Below are 23,862 nucleotides of genomic sequence, written 5' to 3' on the forward strand. Positions count from 1 at the left end.
CCGGAGCCGTGCGACCGCTACGGTCGCAGGTTCGAATGCTGCCTCGGGCATGGATGTGTGTGATGTCCTTAGGTTAGTTAGGTTTAAGTAGTTCTAAGTTCTAGGGGACTGATGACCACAGCAGTTGAGTCCCTTAGTGCTCAGAGCCATTTGAACCATTTGTAGAAGTACTGTTGACAATGTGGTATATTTCTGCAAAACAGTTATTGGTGTCGATGGCCCAGCAATTAAATAAAAGTTGAATAACGGGGAAACAATAGATTCTTTTTTAACACAATCCATTATGGAGTCGAGGTAGCAGTTGTCGTTATACTGGTTATCACTGTTGGCATTGAACCGCGATTCTTATACATATATTTTAACAACGCGTTTCAAGAGACAATGCTCTCATCATCAGGTTGTAAAGTCTATGTCATGAAATTAAACGGACTAAAAAGACAAAATATCATCACAAATAGATATGGTTAAAAAACTGTTACGGAAAAGTAATAAGCGCAAAAAGAAAAAAACCTGATGGAGAGAAAGTGAAAATTATCACGATTCTATACTACGGAACAGTCTCACAAAAGATAGCAAATATTTTTAAGCCTTAGGATGTTAAAATAGCTTTTCAGATTAATAACCTAGTGAGTTATAGCCTTAAGCACGATATTGGCTAGAAGAGAAATAAGTTTGAAACATCGGGAGTTTATAAGATTCAGTGCAGAACTTGTGATGCAAAATATATAGGGCAGACAGGAAGATCATTCGCGATCCGGTATAAAAAGAACATAAAGATGCGTTCAGGTTAGGAAATTATGACAAATCAGCTGTTGCGAACCATATATATGAAACAGGCCATCCCCTTCATAGCATAGAAGATAACGTAGAAATATTGCATGTAGAAAAGAAAGGGAGGAAACTTGATTTACTAGAGGAATTCGAGATAGCAATCCATGAAAATAAACAAAGCAATATTCTAAATGCACAAGATAATTTTAAAGAAATGAGATTTTTTAGCGGGTTTTTAGAGTTATTTTAGGGTAATTGCGACTTTAAACTTGTAGCATGTCACTGACGGAGTTGCGAGAGGCTAAAGATGGCAGACCAATGCAATAAGGAAATAAGGCGCCCAATAGCACAGCGTTACCGTCAAGCACACGGCTGTAACCACGCCACAACACCGAGGCACGTCAGTCCAGAACAGCTCCCGAGCCGACACAGTGCGACAGCATACTTGGTAGCTATGGGAAGGCCATCGACTTGTGTCAACAACTTCAATGTAAGACGAGGACCCACAGTCCAATATACTTTTAATTCTGTTTTACTCTATGGACTTCCCAACTATTTGTGATGATATTTTGTCTTTTTAGTCCGTTTAATTTCATGACATAGACTTTACAACCTGATGATGAGAGCATTGTCTCTTGAAACGCGTTGTTAAAATATATGTATAAGAATCGCGGTTGAATGCTAACAGTGATAACCAACAGATTCCTACTTCACGTAATTAGTTATGAACGACAACATAGCTCGCGAGATATTCATTTCTAAACGCATACTTCGTCTTCACTGTAGACACCACGGAAATCTCACAAGTGCACAAGTCGGCACTCCGAAGTATTTCTATCTCCCGCGAACACGCGCAAACCACCCCACACTCTCCAAGTCTTTCCTGCGACTGTACGTCCGTCGCGCCGTCGCGTTCAGCACCTCCCGTGTCCTGTCCCACACTCCCCCTCGCGCCGCACTGTCGAGAACTCCCCCTCCATTCACTTCGGTAGTCGCCTCCCTTAGTAACGAGCGCTGTGATTAGCGATAGTGCTCCCGTCATACGTCCAAACCAATGCACCCTCACAAACATTTCGAAACACATTCGAAATACTGTATTTACATTTAAAGAACTTGAAATTAAATAAATATTCCTACAGATGGACCATAAACACACACTAACACACATTATTAAATTGTTGTTGTGGTCTTCAGCCCTGAGACTCGTTTGATGCAGCTGTCCATGCTACCCTGTGCAAGCTTCTTTATCTCACAGTACCTACTGCAACCTACATCCTTCTGAATCTGCTTAGTATATTCATCTCTTGGTCTTCCTCTACGATTTTTACCCTCCACGCTGCCCTCCAATACTAAATTGGTGATCCCTTGATGCCTCAGAATATTATATTGTAAAATTATTAAATACATAAACAAATTAAATAAACATATGTCAAAGGAATAGCAAGCAAAAGTAGGCTAGTAGCCTAATGTCTCTGTGCTTTCTAAAACACAGTAAATAACTGACCAATTTCTTCATGAATAGAAAAATCGGATATAAACATGGACATAGACGAATAAATATATTTGTAAGCATGCTGCTACCGTTTTTCGTGTAACTGCGGAGTACTTATGGCCTGACGCGATTGATAGTAATGGGCCACTTTGACCTCCAATAACTCATGTACGATTCAAGTTACATGCCTGTAACTTATACCAATTTAGGTTTACGTGAATAGCTTTCTAAACACATGTCGATCGACAGAATCTTATGAACCGTTAAGATTTTGGAAATTCGTTGCTGGGTGTTACTTGTATAATTTACAGTCAAATACTACACTTTAAACTAATAAAGATATTGAAAATCTGATTACACCATCAGAATCATCGTGCAAATAATGGTAATATACTTGTTTCTTTTTGAGGTATCATCATTCGTCTGGCTACTATTAATTCCTATACGAACTGCGAAATGTCTGCCATTAAGGTTTCACCATGACCACCATCTTTGGCATTCCCGGCGTGTCTCCTTCATCGACACAGCGACACCACGGATTTCCCAGCCACGCGGCTGGAAAAACGCGCTGGGCTGCCCCTCATGCTCAGCTAACGTTCGGCAGCACGTGGTTGCTGCTGGGCAGCGGCCCGCCGAGAGGCTCCCGAGCTTAGAATATTTCCAGGGAGCCACAACTCGCCCGTTACCTCACAACATGTACGGTATACTTCAACCTAGGCGGCACGTGAACATTTTACGCGCTAAGCTGTTTTGGAAATGTTTAAAACCTGCTCTTTTGGACAGATAAATCGCTCCATTTCCGCATTACGGCAACGACTGCAGTGTTTTCCGCGTCCTCCAGACACAGTTCATATACCCTCCACAACCAGTGATGCCACCTGGCGTCAGTGAGTGGTTGTTGCACGCTGACGTCCGTGGACCATAGGCAGTGGTCACATTAATGTGACTGGAAAGTGTACGCTTGCATGTTTTTCGTTGTAAAACGAAAGCTGGAGAGCGGCACAGTGGCCGTTGCCGGTTGCTCTTCCCCCACACCATCCTCCTTATAGAGAAAGAGGGTATATAACAAATAAAAAAGAAGAAAAGGCTTCAGCGGAGGGCGAGATGAGACGGCGTGACGGCGCTTGCTTGGGGACTCGGCTGGTGGAACCAGGTTGTTGAGCGGGCCCGTGAGTCAACGGCGTGTGCAGCCAGCCACACCTGGGCAGCGGATCCCAGCGGCCAGCGCGCAGGTCACCGGTATAAATAACGCCGCGACACGGCCTCCGCACGGGCGGCTGACACACGAGGACAGGCAGCGGAAGTTCGCATAGAAAAACGACGCCGCGGACGTGGCTGACAAGCTGGGCCGGCGCTTAACACTGGCAGTGCCGGCCCAGTACTTGTCCATGTCCGAAGAATCCGTGCAGTGTTAGCTGTGTTCAAACATTTATTGCTTGGAAAATATCGAACATGTAAATAACAAATTAACGCTGTTTAAACCCATTTTGTCTCCATTAATATGCAACTGTGAACAAAATCTTGTCTGATATAACATGGACAAATTATATTATGATACAGGGTGTAAATTTTAAGTTGACTAACCAGAAATCGGCCGTTGTGGCCTAGCGGTTCTAGGCGCTCAGTCCGGAACCGCGCGACTGCTACGGTCGCAGGTTCGAATCCTGCCTCGGGCATGGATATGTGTGAAGTCCTTAGGTTAGTTAGGTTTAAGTAGTTCTAAGTTCTGGGGGACTGATGACCTCAGATGTTAAGTCCCATAGTGCTCAGAGCCATTTGAACCATTTTTGAACATTTTGTCTTACACATTTGTTTTGATTCTTGGTAGTTGGCGCTGTAATTCAAGAAAATCCATGTTCTCATTTTTGCGTGGAAAATGGTTACGGATAAATAAAAAATACTTATTTACTTCGTAAATTTTGATTCACTAAAACTAAAACTCTCCGTCTCTCCCCACAGGGTGGGGTTTGAGAGAGAGGAAATAGAGTTTTACAAATGTTGACCCAAATATTAATTTTTTCCGCACATTCGGATATTTGGGTCAACATTTGTAAAACTCTATTTCCTCTCTCTCAAGCCCCACCCTGTGGGGAGAGAGGGAGAGTTTTAGTTTCAGCGAATCAAAATTTACGAAGTAAATAAGTATTTTTTATTTATCCGTAACCATCTTCCACGCAAAAATGAGAACATGGATTTTCTTAACTTACAGCGGCAACTACCAAGAATCAAAACAAATGTTTAAGACAAAATGTACGTAGGTTTTTTATGTAGAAATTGATTCTGCAATAAAAAATGGGGGTTCCCATTTGAAATTTTTAAGTTTCGTCCCGCCCCACCCCCAGTGGGCTGGTGTGGCTGGCTAATTTTAGCACTAGCAGACGTCCCCCTCGAAAATAATCAACTTTGGATTCTACACATTTTTTCGTCTGAAGCTTATTTTTCGAGTTATTCTGGTTTGTCAACTTAAAATTAACACCCTGAATATGAGACCACTGTTTTCGTACAATTGAAGAAATCATTCATATAATTAGAGCAAATTAGTTCATAAATACACAATAATCAGTGCAACATATCGTATTTAATTACAATAATATTTTCTACGTCCATTTTCGTATGAAATATTATAAAACAGCGTTCCACACGCAACACCACAAGCATTGTTCCCACTGATAACGAGTCGCCTTGCGAGATTGTTTTCCCATTTCCTTTCTTTGATTTTGAAGAACAAACATGACACACACGGGAGGCATATTTTTTCCTTGTGGGTCGTAAAAAATGGTGCAAATGGCTCTGAGCACTATGGGACATCAGTCTCCTAGAACTTAGAACTACTTAAACCGAACTAATCTAAGGACATCACACACATCCACGCCCGAAGCAGGATTCGAACCTGCGACCGCAGCGGTCGCGCGGTTCGAGACTGAAGCGCCTAGAACCGCTCGGCCACTACGGCCGGCGGGTGGTAAATATCTCAGGAAGTTTCCTCTAAGTCAGTCAGCCTACAGGTCCATTTTGGTTATTTGGAGCTGTTGCGAAGATTGGTAATGAAATCAGTTATTGTCATGTTCTTGATCTGAAATGAACTGTGTGACGAAAATGCATTCGGTACTCCTAGTAAGAGCAAATGCAGAATTAGTTTCCGCCACAATTTTATAGTTCTGTGCCTGAACACATCGTACTGCAGATGCCTTCAAAGACTCTTGTGTCGTCCAAATCATCTTTACTGTCTAGAGCATGACAATGTCTCCAAACTTCGGCAAGTCAGGAATTTCTTCACCAGATAAACCACGTCGCGCCATCTCTCTTACACAGAATACCAATAGTGTACGCCACCCACAGGCGAAAACAATGGCTCATAACGAAAGAAATACCGATAAAACAAGACGCACATTTACGCCATCTATCTGTGCAACTAATAAATAACAGTATAATCGTCGTATATCGACCGTTATTGTCTTGGTACAATGATGATGATGAAGTCCAATACTGTTTGACAGAGCGCAGGGAAACGATACGGGAGACCCGCACCGCCGTACTAGGAAAGTACCTAGTGGAGGTGGTTTGCCATTGTCTTTCTCCGACCGTAATAGGGATGAATGATGATGATGAGGAAGACGACACAAGAACACTCAGTCATCTCGAGGCAGGCGAAAATCCCTGATCCCGCCGGGAATCGAACCCGGGACCCCGTGCTCGGGAAGCGAGAAGGCTACCGCGAGACCACGAGCTGCGGACCTTATGTTATTTTATTTAACTGTCAGAGCTTGCGAAAACAACTCGCAGCCCTTTTTAATCAACAAAATGCGTTGGCCCGTAGAACCTATGGGCTTGGCGCTTTTGGATGGGATCGCGGCCCCTACAGTCTACGGGCTTAGCGCTGAGAGAATTAAACTCCCGGCCGGTTGCACCGATTTAAACAGACTAGGCTTGCTGCCGTAGCGACCGTCTTGTAATTGCATGTGGCATCATTCGTCACGTGATACCGAACGCATAATTTTCTCTGACTGGTAACGTCATTCTCGATTAATCCATTGCGGACGGATCCTGAGTTTAGATGTGTTTCACGCGACATCTGTTACGGACGGATCTCGAGACGATTCTTGTTTTCCACACGCCTTCTGCAGACGCCATCTGCTGTGATATACTTTATATACTTCATCTTTTCAGGTTTTTACTACAGTGATCAATGTATTAAACATGATTGCCTTTCTGCTCATTTAGCATTTTGATTGTATTTTGACATTTCAAATAATTACAACTTCCGTCGTGAAGTTCCTCGTGCACTCAGAGATGGTGAATGTTTGTATAGTTCTGAGGACGATTCCAGTCACAGTTACGTCAATAGACCTGCAAAGACGCGTAAGGCATCAGTGTTTTCAAGTGATACCGACAAGAGAGATGACGGTGATTCTACTTTTTGTGAAAGTTCGTTCTGTCACAATGTTATCCCTTTCTGGACGGCGCCTGCGTCACACTTGCACTGACTATGTCAGTGCACGGATGAGACTCCGGTGCCGTCTCGAGTGTGTTAAAAGTAGTCGAACGTTATTGTCTTGGTACAAAGTCGCCATCCGTATGTTATTTTATTTAACTGTAGATTAAGCCAATCGAACAAAGTCACCTCTCAAAAAAAAAGGTGAACTTATATTTACATAACATCAAATATTATAGTACATACTTATATTGAAGTAATAATAAAGTATCAGAACCTAATAAAAACGCGAATGTTAGAAAAAAGAAAACTTTACAGCGTCGAGACACGAACCACCGTCTTAACAAGCAAATTGGTATAAATCAGTGACGCTACTCACTACGCTTTTTTTTTTACTCATTTTGTTCGATATAGTTCGTTGCGTTTGGTCTGGGCGGACGTCACAAGACATCCGTTCAAACTGATCGTTGGTTTCTCGACTCAGTTTGTTTATTATAGAGAGCACGCAGCCCTCTGACCGAACACGATGAGCTACCGTGCCGGCAGGCTAAACCAACAACATCCTACTTTCAACCAATCACAGCATCTTACCACTTGCTGGAAACCTTAATCGTAGATATGTTACTAACTGAAATTTAATTGCCGGCCGGGGGGTGGCCGAGCGTTTCTAGGCGCTACAGTCTGGAACCGCGCGATCACTACGGTCGCAGGTTCGAATCCTGCCTCGGGCATGGATGTGTGTAATGTCCTTAGGTTAGTTAGGTTGAAGTAGTTCTAAGTTATATGGGACTGATGACCTCAGAAGTTAAGTCCCATAGTGCTCAGAGCCATTTGAACCATTTGAAATTTAATTATAACAAATTGTACCAAGAACAATGCGTTTTGGGTGGATCTTCAGCGAGTCGCTGCCTTCAAATAGCATACTCTAATAATACGCAAGTTACAATAATTCTTTTGCGACGAATATGATGTTTCTCATTATTTTATTGGAACGAATCACACAGTTAACAACGGGTATTCCATTGATTCTCAATTTTCTAGTGCTCAGAAACGGCATATGTACGTATAGGCTTGAAATGAATGCCAATATGGCGACTCACAAATCTGTACTGAAGGGAGACGGCGTGCGTGTGACGTAGGTGGCGTTGTGCCATCTCATTGGTCAACGCTCAGACGCACGTTCAGAATATCTGACATGCTAGATATTGCTCTGATCGTTAGGAAAGACTCCCGAAAGTGCTATTCCACGCTGTGACGTCAGAAACTCGGCACGTTCAACGTTCGGATGCACGGTCCGTGTGCCGACGGCTAAAGGCCACTGCGGAACAATAGTGCCGCACTGTCAGAAGAGAGTACATGTTCGGGGTTTCCTGCAGACACAAGATCAGAATGTGGGAGTGAGGTGAAATGGCAACTGTAAACGTACTCCAGGTGATGTACGCGGGATAGTGCGATTCTAGTGGACAAAACGTCTAAATTGCGGACAGATGCACTGTAAAGTTCTGGCAGTATACCGACCAAATACAATATACCGTCCTGTCTTAGTGAGATGGTGCCAGAAATCAGGTAGAGACCGTACAGACGCGACTGATGCTGATACGGAACGAACGCCATCGACATCGATCATAGAAGACAATGTCCAGGCATCCGAGCAGCTGATTCGCAGTAATCGCAGACAGCGGTTCCCAAATGACATCGTCAACAAGGCAGCGCATTTCTATCGTCGAGGAACTGAACGACCGGTAGAACGTTCCGACGGTTGTTTGCAGAGATTTTGAGACTATGTCGACAGAACAGTGTCACGTAACTGTGTTACTTTGAAGTATTGTGCAGCATTCAATCAAAAAATGGTTCAAATGGCTCTGAGCACTATGGGACTTAACATCTATGGTCATCAGTCCCCTAGAACTTAGAACTACTTAAACCTAAATAACCTAAGGACATCATACAACACCCAGTCATCACGAGGCAGAGAAAATCCCTGACCCCGCCGGGAATTTCAATCAAAGTTTGTTGGTCTGTCATAATACTGTGTAACATACTTTTTGAATCCCCTCAGCCTGCCGGTGTGGCCGAGATTCTAGGCGCTACAGTCTGGAACCGCGCTGCTGCTATGGTCACAGGTTCGAATCCTGCCTCAGGCATGGACGTGTGTGATGTCCTTAGGTTAGTTAGGATTAAGTAGTTCTAAGTTATAGGGGACTGATGACCTCAGAAGTTAAGTCCCATAGTGCTCAGAGCCATTTGAAGCCCCTCGTCTATACGGCCTTCGACTGACAGTTTTATAACTGTTCGGTTACAGTCCAGTTGAAATACGGTCGATGTGATTCTTTTTTTTTTTCTGTCTAACTAAACCACTTTTCGGCGAGCAAACTAGAGCATCGTGTGTACGTCCATCCGCATAGTATCCCATTATTTTTCCACGCACTAGCGAACTACTGTTCGACTAAAAGTTGTATGTAGACATATCAACAAAAGTTCTTCCCCCCTCCCCCATATGTTGTGCAGGAGTGTTGCTATTGTAACTCTTCCTGTGTCGATCTGAACATCACGCTTTACGTTTTTTCTGAACATACACCCAGTTACCATGAGAGGTTCCTACGCGTAGACCTCCGCATTCGATTGGGTTCCAGCAATTCAGTTGAATGTCAAGTACCATGAGGGACGCAATAGAGACGCGTGTGCAACGGTAGAGTGAACATCTATCATGCCATGAAAGAAAGTCGCGACTAATGATCAGGTACGCATCATCACGTTACGCGCGTAAGACCTGTCAACCAGGGAAGTTGCCTGACGTGGTGTGCACTGGAGTCAAAGTAATGTGGAGCGAATCGGTTCAATTGGCAGGTAGTGTTGAGGATGTACACCGCACAGGCCGTCCACATTCGACAAGTTCATTGGGATCATTACCTACGCCTTATGACTCCAAGGAATAGTGGGTAGAGTTCCCAGAACTGCATTCGGCGTTCGAAGAGGACGCCATATATTGCATCAAAGTGGTAGGAGACGACAACCATGGCAAGCACCCCGTCGTAGACCACAACACCATCATGGGTCCCTTGAGAGATAGGCAAGAAAATATACAGAATGGACACCGCAGGAATGGCGCCGGGTTACGGACGAAATTCGGATCTGTTTGTACTCGGGTAATCGCAGACAACGTGGTAGAAAACACCCTGGTAATATCGAATGCCTCCAGAACTGCGTCCCACACGTGCAACAAGGCGGTGGTGAAGTGATGTTCTGAGGTGGCATTACGTGGGGCCACGGTACAGCTCTCGTGGCGGTTGAAGAAAACCTCACTGTTGTGTGGTACAAGGACGAGATTCTGCAATCAATAGTGGGACCGTATCGCCAACATTTTGGTGAAAATTTCATCTTGATTATACGAGGGTTGGAGTTTAAATAGTGGAAACTATTTATTCACAACCGATACAAAAGAGTTACGTGTTTGCACCTGTTACTGTCCTTCAAAGTAGTCAACAGCGTTGTGTAGAGCCCGTTGTCAGCGATGTGGAAGGCGTAGTATACCTTTAGCAGAGTTCTGAAGCGAATGCCACGAAGTAGTTCCTTCATCTTCGGAATCAATTCAAAGTCACAAGGACTTAAGTCCGGGGAGTATGGTGGATGGTACAGTACTTCCCAGTCCCATCGACCGAACAGAGCAGCCACAGCTTGCGCTGTATGCGCCCATGCATTGTCGTGCAAAATGATGGGTGGGTTGCGCAGAAAGTGTCGCCGCTTCTTTCGCAAAGCTGGTCGCAGGTGATGCTCCAAAAACGGACAGTAATACTCTGCATTGACGGTCTACCATGGGCGAACGTAATCTGTTAACAGCATCACAGTCGTAAACGAGAATCACCATAACTTTAGGCCGCTCCATTTGCACCATTAACAGAACAGACTCTACTAACAGTATACTACGCCTTCCACATCGCTGGCAACGGGTTCTACACAACTCTGGTGCCTACTCTGAAGGACAGTAACAGGTGCAAACGTGTAACTCTTTTGTATCGGTTGTGAAAAAATATTTGCCACTATTTAAGTTACAACCATCGTAGGATCACCAGAATGGAGTAGCCAGCCTATTCCCGGACATGAAGTCCAATGGGATCGATTGAAACGAGCTGCTTTTGGACTTCTACAACGACCACGTGCTATACGCTGCACATACAAAAACGCCATCGAAGAATGGGACAATTTGCACCAGGGCTGGCTTGATGATTTCATCGATGGTATGCCACAACTAGTTTTAGACTGCATCCGAGCAAGAGGACGTTCCACCAGGTATTGATGTTACTTTTTTTTTACACGCCTAGTTCCGTAGGGCCAAATTGAGGAGCAAATCTCCATGATCATGGAACGTGTCAGTATATGAATTACAACATAAAAGTAATAACAGGAAAAATAAAATGTTTATGAACCCAAAAAAGAGTGGAGTAATAAGTTTAAGTAAACGCAATCAACAATATAACATAGGAAGCAGCTTGATTTTTCAAGGAACTCTTCAACAGAATAGAAGGAGGTATGTGAAAAAGAAGCCCCCATGAGAAATGGATGATTTTGTCGCTATACAAACGAACGTTTATTTGATTTGGTGATATGGACACATTGTAAATCAGTATAAACTGAGGTGACAAAAGTCATGTGATAGCAATATGTACATGTACAGATGGTGGCAATATCTCGTACACAAAGTATAAAAGGACAGTGCACTGCACTTCGCCGCGCGAAGGGAATTAACAGACCTCAAAAGCGAAATGGTAGTCGGAGCCAGGCGTATGGGACATTCCATTTGGGAAATCGTTACGGAATTCAATATTCCGAGATCCACGGTGTCATGAGTATGCTGAGAATACCAAATTTATGCATTCCCTGTCAATTCGTACAATGCAGTGGCCGACGCTTTCACTTAACGACCGAGAGAAGTGGCGTTTGCGTAGAATTGTCACTACTAAAAGCCGTGCAACACTGCGTGAAATAACCACAAAAATCAATGTGGGACGTATGACGAATGTATCGGTTAGGATAGAGAGGAGAAATTTGGTGTTAATGCGCTACGACAGCAGACGACTTATGCTAGGAACTTTGTTAACAGCACGATATCGCTTGCACCGCCTTTCCAGGACTGGTGACCATATCGGTTGGACCTTAGACTACTGTAAAACTGTGGCTTGGTCAAATGAGTCCCGATTGCAGTTAGTAAGAGCTGATGGCAGTATTCGAACCTGGCACAGACCCCACGAAGTCATGGACCCACGTTGTCAATAAGGCATTGTACAAGCTGGTGGTGGCTCTATAATGGTTCAAAGGGCTCTAAACACTATGGGACTTAACATCTGAGGTCATCAGTCCCCTAGACTTAGAACTACTTTACCCTAACTAACCTAAGGACATCACACATATCCATGCCCGATGTACGATTCGAACGTGCGACCGTAACAGCAGCGCGGTTCCGGACTGAAGCGCCTGGAACCGCTCGGCCACAGCGGCCGGCTTTATAATGATGTGGGCTGTGTTTACACAGATTTGGCTGCGTCCTCTGCTCCAGTTGATCTTATCATTGACTGGAAATGGTTATGTTCAGCTGCTTCGAGACCTTCTGCAACGATTCATGAACCTCAGGGTTCCCAAATACCGATGGAATTTTTATGGACGATAATGCGCCATGTGACCGGGCCACATTCGTTCGCAATTAATTTGAAGAACATTTTGGAGAATTCGAGCGAATGGTTTGGGCACCCAACGAACATTTATGGGATATAACCGAGAGGACAGTTAGTGCACAAAATCCTGCACTGGAAAGGTGTTCGTAATAATGGGCGGCTATAGCGGCGGTATGGCCCATTATTTATGCAGGGGACTTCCATCAACTTGTTGAGTCCACGCCACGCCACGCCGAGCTGCCGCACTGTGGCGTGCAAAAGGCGGTGCTACACTATATTAGGAGGTATCCTGTGGCTTTTGTCACCTCAGTGTAGACGCATGCCTCGGAGTCAAGTTTAGTTTGCTGTGCTATGTATTTCGAAATAATGGCTTGATGCAAAAGTTTTGTTGATGTGTGATGTACATTGCCTTACGCAGTTCGTTGGTTTCGTGCAGATTGTTGCCGGCAGCGCGTATCCGAACGGCGCTAACAACATTACATGAAACAGTGGGAAAAAATTGCCGGATTTCGTTAACGAATCGTTAAATACGTAGTTACATGATTATGAATGTCATTTGAAATAAATGGTTAATCATTCGACGCGGTGTGCTGCCCCAGAGGCCTGTTCTACATATACATCGAACCATCGAGTCGCACTCAGTCGAGATAATCAATCGCGGACAGTGTTTCCCCGCGGAGCTTTCGGGCTGGCGCGGGTCGCGCAAACCCCGCGACGATAAAACATGCACGACCGCGCGTCGTTCGAAAGCAGGAATATTCATGGGCCGGACGCCGGTCCACAAAGGCCGTCCGAAATTGCGCTCTGAAAATGGAAAGCGTAGTGGCGCCCGGTATCTGAGGCACACTGGCAAAGCGTTAACACTGCCGGTAAGTTATTCACGAGACAATCAGCAGTCCATTAAGCTACAAACATCTATAATCTAACGCCGATGCCACGAGATAAGTTCCGAACGCCAACAGTCTCCCAGGAAGTTTTAGTATCACTGCACATCAGAACTGGAATTAAGCCGAAAATAGTTATATATGACAAAAATGTCAAAATAAAAATTAAAAGGGCAGAAGAATGCAGTCTCCAGAGACGAACTTCACAACCAATTCAGTGATCATACACAAAGGCTTGTCAGTCATCACAACTGCAAACATTCAGGGGCTGACTGAACATACACTACTGGCCATTAAAACTGCTACACCACGAAGATGACGTGCTACAGACGCGAAATTTAACCGACAGGAAGAAGATGCTGTGATATGCAAATGATTAGCTTTTCAGAGCATTCACACAAGGTTGGCGCCGGTGGCGACACCTACAACGTGCTGACATTAGGAAAGTTTCCAACCGATTTCTCATACACAAACAGCAGTGGACCGGAGTTGACTCGTGAAACGTTGTTGTGATGCCTCGTGTAAAGAGGACAAATGCGTACCATCACGTTTCCGATTTTGATAAACGTCGGATTGTATCTTTCACGATTGCGGTTTATCGTATCGCGACACTGCTGCTCGCGTTGGTCGAGATCCAATGACTGCTAGCAGAATATGGAATCGGTGGGTTCCGGAGGGTAATACGGAACGCCGTGCTGGATCCCAACGGCCTCGTATCACTAGCAGTCGAGATAACAGGCATCTTATCCGCAAGGCTGTAACGGATCGTGCAGCCACGTCTCGATCCCTGAGTCAACACATGGGACGTTTACAAGACTACCATCTGCACGAACAGTTCGACGACGTTTGCAGTAGCATGGACTATCAGCTCTGAGACCATGGCTGCGGTTACCCTTGCCGCTGCATCACAGACAGGAGCGCCTGCGATGGTGTACTCAACGATGAACCTGGGTGCACGAATGGCAAAACGTCATTTTTTCGGATGAATCCAAGTTCTGTTTACAGCATCATGATGATCGCATCCGTATTTGGCGACATCACGGTGAACGCACATTGGAAGCATGAATTCGTCATCGCCATACTGGCGTATTACTCGGCGTGATGGTATGGGGTGCCATTCGTTACACGACTCGGTCACCTCTTGTTCGCATTGACGGCACTTTGAATACTGGGCGTTACATTTCAGATGTGTTACGACCCGTGGCTCTACCCTTCATTCGATCCCTGCAAAACCCTACATTTCAGTATGATAATTCACGACAGCATGTTGCAGGTCCTGTACGGGCCTTTCTGGATACAGAAAATGTTCGACCGCTGCCCTGGCCAACACATTCTCCAGATCTCTCACCAAATGAACACGTCTGGTCAATGGTGGCCGAGCAACTGGCTCGTCACAATATGCCAGTCACTACTCTTGATGAACTGTGGTATCGTGTTGAAACTGCATGGGCAGCTGTACCTGTACATGCCATCCAATCTCTCTTTGACTCAATGCCCAGGCGTATCGAGGCCGCTATTACGGCCAGAGGTGGTTGTTCTGGGTACTGATTTCTCAGGATCTATGCACTCAAATTGCGTGAAAACATAATCACATGTCAGTTATAGTGTATTTGTCCAATGAATACCCGTTTGTCATCTGCATTTCTTCTTGGTGTAGCAATTTTAATGGCCAGTAGTGTAAATTCAAATGCTAGCCGAGCCTGCTGGTTGCGTTGTTGTATCTGATCACGAACGGCGCCTGTGCAATTTCCTCAACACTTTGCAAGTGTCATTCGTAGTAAGAGCAGTGTTCTGTGCAGTTGTGAGCACATTGCGAGTATTTGTGTATTGTGTGTTGAACTGGGGACCTAGAAACGACGGAGAGGCTTCGTCCCGCCGTAGTCCTCAGTGGTTCACGACCCCACAACAGGCCACAGCAGTCCACCCACCTTACCGCCGCCCCTCACCGAACCCGGGGTTGTTGTGCGGTCTGGCCCCCAGTGGAACCCCCCCCCCCTCCCACCCACCCCGGGAACGTCTCATAGCAGACGATTGTAACCCCCAATGTTTGCGTGGTAGATTAATTATGGTGTACGCTTATGAGGAGACAGTGTTTGCGCAGTGTAACTGAGGCGTAATACGGGGAACCAGGTGGAAAACCACCTTAAAAACCATCTACAGGCTGGCCGGCACATCGGATTTCGACACTAATCCGCCGGGCGGATTCGTGCTGGAGACCGGCGCGCCTTCCCGCTCGGGAAGCAGCGCGTTAGACCGCGCGGCTACCCGCGCGTTTTTTGCGAGTATTTAGGAGCTAAGTGACTTCGAACGTGGACAAATTGTTGTTACTCGTATGGCGGACGCTTCCGTAACCAAAGGAGCCGAAGAGTTTGATGTCTTAAGAGGTGTCATATAGAAGATTCAAGCCGCATGCAGGGAAAGCAGAAAAATAAAAATGCTCTGTTTTGAGTGAACGTGACAGACCGTCAAGGAACACGATTGTGACGAAAAATAAGAGGACGACAGCTCAAAACAAACACTGCCGAACTGAATGTTGCGCTCACGAACTCTGTCAGCGCAAAAACAACACGAAGGGAGCCGGCCGAAGTGGCCGCGCGGTTCTGGCGCTGCAGTCTGGAACCGCGAGGCCGCTACGGTCGCAGGTTCGAATCCTGCCTCGGGCATGGATGTGTGTAATGTCCTTAGGTTAGTTAGGTTTAACTAGTTCTAAGTTCTAGGGGACTAATGACCTCAGCAGTTGAGTCCCATAGTGCTCAGAGCCATTTGAACCAACACGAAGGGAGCTCCATAAGTGCGGAATTGTACAGCGAGCTGGAATTACAGAAATACACATCAGTGATGTAAATGGCCGTACCAGAAAAATGTTGTGTCAAAGTCATAAAACCGGGAAGTGGAGCAATAGAAGAAAATCATTTGATCAGATGAGCGTTATTTCGCACTGTTTCCAACTTCCGGTCGAGTTTACGTCCCAGAAACAAAACGGTGATTTGGGCATCCATATTGTGGCATTCCATGGACCCATCTCTTCTCTGAAACGTCGCATTACCGCTAACCATAACGTGACCATTTTGGCTGATCAAGTCCATCCCATAGTGAAATGTTTGTTCCCCTGTGCCGATGCTATTTTCCAACGTGATGGGGTGCTTAAGCTTGCGTTGTCCAGAGCTGGTTTTGTGAGCACGAGGATAAGTTGTCGCAACTACACTTACCACCACAGTGGCCAGAAATCCCTTCGTAGTCTACTTTGGAAAGAAGCATGCGCAATCACTACCTACCTCAGTCACCGTTGCCTGAACTTGCAGCTATTTTGCCGAAAGAATGCTGTAAGATGCCCTAGAAATCCGTGCAATACCTGTACTCTGATGTGATTGCTAACAGCTTTCCTACGCCGTATTAGGCACGCGAATTTGTTTTGTTTTCGGTGTTTCCATAGTTTTATCAATCCTTTGTACGTAGAGTGCAACCGCGGGTTCAGAGTAAGATACGAACTCATCTAATTGCTAGTTCGATGTTTCTCAAGAATTCGTTCCATTTTGTCTTAATGGTCCTTACTCGAGACATTAGTTGCAATATGTAATGCGTTTCCTTACTGCCCCCTCGATGTTTTGAGAATAAGGCTCTACGCATTCTTGTGAATTCTGTAGTTATCACGGATAAAATAAACTGTACTGCAATCATAGGGAGCCAAGAACATCAAAGGGAAGCACACAATGGTGTTGTTTATCTTCTAATAAAGCCAAAAGAACATCAAAAGTTGCATATCACAGCATCCTCTTCCTCTCGGTTAAATTTCGCGTTTATAGCACGTCATCTTCGTGGTGTAGCAATTTTAATGGCCAGTAGTGTACATAAACATTGTGATACCGTGATGATGATACAAACTTTCAAGGATGATGGAGAAGGATAAATGTATCAGTTTGAGGTCCCTGCTTCAGAAACGAACGAGTTGAAGGTTTGTAAGCGTACTGTCATATCGCTGGCTTAGTTGTGGAGTATCTTTGCGGGCAGCGCTTTTGCAGAGTCGAGCGCGGTACATGGAACTGTTACGTTGTGTTGTGGGTAGCTCTGCGTGTGAGAGGCATTGTTAGTATGGAATAGAGATGGGCAAACTGAAACACGTAACTGTTTCGAAACAAATGAAACAGTACAGTGTAATGTTTCGATACGCTGTTTCGAAACAGTGAAACAGTTTGTGTTTTGTAATCTAATAAACCTACACATTTTATCATCTTGACTGTCTACTACATAAGTATGTCCACATAAACACAAATAAGGTGCGAGAGCGCTAATCATATCGCAGAAAGTATGAAACTATCACTTAGGCGTCTTGGCAGTTTCGTATTTCTGCAGCAAATGCGCTGCTTTCGTGTCGTGTGACTTTCATACTTTTCAATTGGCTGCGGACAGCCATAGCTGAAGACAGAAAGGCCACCACGAACGGAACTGGAGGTGGGAGCAAACTGCAGAAACAACGGATATGCTACTGGAATTCCCACATTCCGTTTGTATGGGTAATATACCCATCCTGCTAATTTCCATGCACACAAAGGGAATCATTGAGGATAACAGGCACAGTGACTATAGACTCACAAATAACGCCAAATAATTCGAATAAATAACAAAATATAACAGAAAAAAATATTGTGTTTCAAGGTGTTTCGAACCGTTATTCTAAATTCACCATGCTTCCTAGTCCTTCCCGTTCACCATTACACTATCAGTGATATGTCAAACAGATTGCTTGCAATTATACCTACATCAAATTTATGTATATGTCTAATAACTGTCACTCTACGCCTTTTTTTATTCAAAATGTTGTAGGCTTACTTACGTTTCTTAATATGATTACTGTACATGAACAGAGAAGCGTATGTTATCAAAAAGTGTAATTTAACTGAATGATTTTCACATATTTATTATTTTGAATGTGAATAGTATGCGTTGTTTTATTGCTTGGTTAGTGTTTATAAAGCAGATGTTACGCCATTTCGGAATATGACAGTCAGCTAGAAACGAAGCTTTATTTTCGGACATCTTAAGCTTCATGCTATTGCTTATCAAAAAGATTTTGACACTCTTGAAAGTGTTTCATGAAGTGGCATGTTAAATGTGTTTCATTACCTGTGCCGAGCCCGAATCTCGTCCGACACAGAGGGGAATGAAACATCACTGTTTCGATACAATTAGTCCGTTCCAAGCACTGGTGGAGTGAAACAGCCTTATTTTGAAACAATGATACAGTTTCTGTGTCTGGCTGGAGACCGAATCTGGTCCAGTTATCCGAGACAGGGGTGGAATGAAACACCGCTGTTTCGAAACAGTGAACCGTAGCCGTTCCGAAACACTGAAACAGTTCCACGTATCGATACACTGTATCGAAACATAGAAACAGTGGCCAAGTCTAGTATGGAAACTCAAGTGGTGCTACAAGTGCAACTACAGTAAATTGATGAAATATGGAAGTGATTCAGAGGAAAGTGCGTCAAGTTGTAATGAAAAATGAGCAGTGCCGCCGATAACGTATTTGTGTATCCTCTCGCGTGTTCCACAGCATCAGTCATCCGTGCCGTGTTCGATCTCCCAGATGAATTAATGTGAATCAGTAATACTATTTACCGCTAAAGAGAGCATTTAAGTGCCAGTGTCTTGTAGCGAGCGTGAGAACGTGCGTTCGGTCATCGCGTTTCCGCATCAACAACAATCAGCTGCGTCGCGACGGTTACGCACAAGCTCGTAAAACTGAGAACTGAAAATTTATCTTTATGAACGGTGTTATATTATCACTAGTGTCAAGGAGGACTGGTACCAGACATCTGTGTATGCCTGACGAGCTTAAGAACTTTCGTTCGATCATTGGGCTTCCGCATCATCAACAATCACACGCGTCGCGTCGGTTACGCGTACTCTCGTCCAAGTGATACTGTGGACAGATAATCATCTAGAAGTTGGCATCGAAACTTACGACTTAAAGTGTAAACACTGCAACCTGCTATTCGTCTTATCGCCTCAGAATATAGTTGTTCGTACCAGATGAAGGACAGTGTTGTGTTTGATGGTTGAGTGGCTCCCCTAGACCCGCTTGCATATTTACACTCCTGGAAATGGAAAAAAGAACACATTGACACCGGTGTGTCAGACCCACCATACTTGCTCCGGACACTGCGAGAGGGCTGTACAAGCAATGATCACACGCACGGCACAGCGGACACACCAGGAACCGCGGTGTTGGCCGTCGAATGGCGCTAGCTGCGCAGCATTTGTGCACCGCCGCCGTCAGTGTCAGCCAGTTTGCCGTGGCATACGGAGCTCCATCGCAGTCTTTAACACTGGTAGCATGCCGCGACAGCGTGGACGTGAACCGTATGTGCAGTTGACGGACTTTGAGCGAGGGCGTATAGTGGGCATGCGGGAGGCCGGGTGGACGTACCGCCGAATTGCTCAACACGTGGGGCGTGAGGTCTCCACAGTACATCGATGTTGTCGCCAGTGGTCGGCGGAAGGTGCACGTGCCCGTCGACCTGGGACCGGACCGCAGCGACGCACGGATGCACGCCAAGACCGTAGGATCCTACGCAGTGCCGTAGGGGACCGCACCGCCACTTCCCAGCAAATTAGGGACACTGTTGCTCCTGGGGTATCGGCGAGGACCATTCGCAACCGTCTCCATGAAGCTGGGCTACGGTCCCGCACACCGTTAGGCCGTCGTCCGCTCACGCCCCAACATCGTGCAGCCCGCCTCCAGTGGTGTCGCGACAGGCGTGAATGGAGGGACGAATGGAGACGTGTCGTCTTCAGCGATGAGAGTCGCTTCTGCCTTGGTGCCAATGATGGTCGTATGCGTGTTTGGCGCCGTGCAGGTGAGCGCCACAATCAGGACTGCATACGACCGAGGCACACAGGGCCAACACCCGGCATCATGGTGTGGGGAGCGATCTCCTACACTGGCCGTACACCACTGGTGATCGTCGAGGGGACACTGAATAGTGCACGGTACATCCAAACCGTCATCGAACCCATCGTTCTACCATTCCTAGACCGGCAAGGGAACTTGCTGTTCCAACAGGACAATGCACGTCCGCATGTATCCCGTGCCACCCAACGTGCTCTAGAAGGTGTACGTCAACTACCCTGGCCAGCAAGATCTCCGGATCTGTCCCCCATTGAGCATGTTTGGGACTGGATGAAGCGTCGTCTCACGCGGTCTGCACGTCCAGCACGAACGCTGGTCCAACTGAGGCGCCAGGTGGAAATGGCATGGCAAGCCGTTCCACAGGACTACATCCAGCATCTCTACGATCGTCTCCATGGGAGAATAGCAGCGTGCATTGCTGCGAAAGGTGGATATACACTGTACTAGTGCCGACATTGTGCATGCTCTGTTGCCTGTGTCTATGTGCCTGTGGTTCTGTCAGTGTGATCATGTGATGTATCTGACCCCAGGAATGTGTCAATAAAGTTTCCCCTTCCTGGGACAATGAATTCACGGTGTTCTTATTTCAATTTCCAGGAGTGTAGATTCATAATTTCAGGCAAGCCAGCAGCAGTGTGGAGCAGAACAGTGCGACCGCCGCTGGATTATCAGGTACGTGGAGTGGACAGGGCGCACAGTCCAGAAGTGAAAAAACAGTTTAAGGGTCCCCCACCATTTGTACCCGTGGGTGTATTACAAGTTACAAGCGAAAATTATTCTGAGACCTCTGACAGTGGAACACTTGTATCGGTACTGTTGTTGCTATCAATATAGGGTTCGCAACCTTCAGAGGTGGTAGTGTGGACCAAGACAAGAAAAAATGTCTAGTGAACGAGTAAACGTGGGTTCTAAAATGCATACCTGAGGAGCTATGAGCACTTGTTCATCTTTGCTAGTGTGAAACACATCCACCCTATTGAACAAGTGATCATAGCTCTAAAGATATGTTTTCAGAGTTCATATTCAGTAGACATCCTTACTACCACCTCTGGAAGTTGCCTACCCTACAATCTTAACAACAACAGTACCGTTGCATGCAGTCCATTGTCAGAGGTATTAGAACGGTTTTCGCTCATAAATTTCGATTCGTTCGTTTCCAGTACAGGGTCACTTACCTCAGTTTCATACATTTATGCTTCTCCAACAAACTTGAAACTTAATAAACCACGGAACAATGTAGATAGAGAGATAAAAATTGACACACATGCTTGGAATGACATAGGGTTTTATTAGAACAAAAAAAAAAAATACTCCATATTGCTAGACGCGTGAAAGACCTCTTGCGCGCGTCGTTTGGTGATGATCGTGTGCTCAGCCGCCACTTTCGTCATGCTTGGCCTCCCAGGTCCCCAGACCTCAGTCCGTGCGATTTTTGGCTTTGGGGTTACCTGAAGTCGCAAGTGTATCGTGATCGACCGACATCTCTAGGGATGCCGAAAGACAACATCCGACGCCAATGCCTCACCATAACTCCGGACATGCTTTACAGTGCTGTTCACAACATTATTCCTCGACTACAGCTATTGTTGAGAAATGATGGTGGACATATTGAGCATTTTCTGTAGAGAACATCATCTTTGATATGTCTTACTTTGTTATGCTAATTATTGCTGTTCTGATCAGATGAAGCGCCATCTGTCGGACATTTTTTGAACATTTAATTTTTTTGGTTCTAATAAACCCCCATGTCATTCCAAGCATGTGTGTCAACTTGTACCTCTCTGTCTACAATATTCTGTGATTTATTCAGTTTTCAAATTTATGCTGACTTTTTGATCACCCGGTATATATATATATATATATATATATATATATATATATATATATATATATATATATATATATATATATATGCGCCGGCGTCGATAACTTTGACGCTCTATAGCGTTGTCAATCACATTAATGTGACTGGACCGTGTATTTTCCTTCCATACACATAAACGGCTGACTAAGTGTTTAAGAGCTACACTGAAATGAGTTTTAATCACTGGACATCATCACACCTTTTCAGTAAGAATGCAAAGAGTCGCTAAAATCGAGCAAGCTTTCTTTCTTGGTCATGTACCCTTAGGAATCCTCTGTGCTCAACTTTGTGCCCCCAACGATTCGTCAGTTTAATTTGTGAAATGTTAATTGCATCTATAATAACTTAGTGTGCAGCATTTTTAAAACTCGAAATGTGAAACTAGTCTATTTTTCACTTAATTAAGTCAATATGTATAATGATTATTTCAACTTTGGGCCCACGCGGAGTGGCCGCGCAATTAGAGGCGCCATGTCACGGATTGCGCGGCTCCTTCCGCTTTTTGTTCTTAGTATAAGTTAGTTTAAGTAGTGTGTTGGTTCAAATGGCTCTAAGCACTATCGGACCTAACATCTGACATCATCAATCCCCTAGACTTAGAACTACTTAAAGCTAACTAACCTCAGGACATCACACACCGATGCCCGAAGCAGGATTCGAACCTGCGACCGTAGCAGCAGCGCGGCTCCGGACTGAAGCGCCTAGAGCCGCTCGGCCACAACGGCCGGCAGTGTGTAAGTCTAGGGATCGATGACCTCAGCAGTTTGGTCCCTTAGGAATTCACACACACTAGAACATCCAAGTTTGGGGTCGCCCCCTCTCCCCCTCCCCTTTAGGAATGTCCTCGCGTACCGCTGGGGTAGGGTTACCATTCGGAGGGCATGTGTACCCTGGTTGTATACCACTGCTTTGGTTCACCCCGAGGAAGCACTACAGACTGGTTTCGCTCAGAACAATGAATGGTTAGCCTAGTAAACTAAAACAGTTAAGAGTGGCTACAGTTGCGAAGAGTGAATAATAGTTCAACTGACAGAAAAAAATTATAGACAGGTTTCACGTGAAAAGAAAGTCATACATAAAACTAACTGATTACGTCGTCTGTTGTCGATCCAATACTTCCACAGACTGCTTTCACTCGAAATAAATAAAGAACTCAACCCGTATCTAAAACTACAACCGAATGAGTCGACTGCTTTCCAAAAATGGAATGGATCGGTTGTTTTCATTAGGATGTTCCCATCACCGGTAGGCAAGAGACGTCCTGTCCCCCACCCCCACCCCCCACCCCCTCAACACGACAATCCCGGCGTCATGTCTGCGGCCGTCTGCTCGCTCTCACGGCGACCTACAGCGATGGGCTTGTCAAGGGCACGGCAGCTGTTCCGTGACGTCATCGTGACTCACACACTCCCCTCCCCTGCCCCCTAATCGCGTCCACTTATCGATGCCCGAGATGGCCAGAAGCGCATAGCATACCTTCAGCTCCTTAAATGACTTGTACATCATCGCTTGTTCCGTGCGTAGAGTAGCAGTATCTACGACGCGAGCATTCAGATGCGCAAAACAGAATTTTTGTCGTCACCGTACACTGATACTATAAGCGCCCTGTAGAGCTTCAATTTCATTACATCGCTAGTGCAGATAGATCCCATTCAAAAGTATCGCCGATTTTCTACGCACTTTTTATGTTGTAACTGCGGTCTTCACTCCGAATACTGATTTGACGCATCTTTGCAGGCTTGTCTACCCTGTGCAAGCCTCTTCATCCTCGAATGCCTACTGAAACTTATTCCACTTGGATCTGCGTAGGGCACTCAACTCTTGGTCCTTGTGCACAATTTTT

Source organism: Schistocerca nitens, chromosome 9, assembly GCF_023898315.1.
Source record: "Schistocerca nitens isolate TAMUIC-IGC-003100 chromosome 9, iqSchNite1.1, whole genome shotgun sequence".
Classification (NCBI taxonomy): domain Eukaryota; kingdom Metazoa; phylum Arthropoda; class Insecta; order Orthoptera; family Acrididae; genus Schistocerca; species Schistocerca nitens.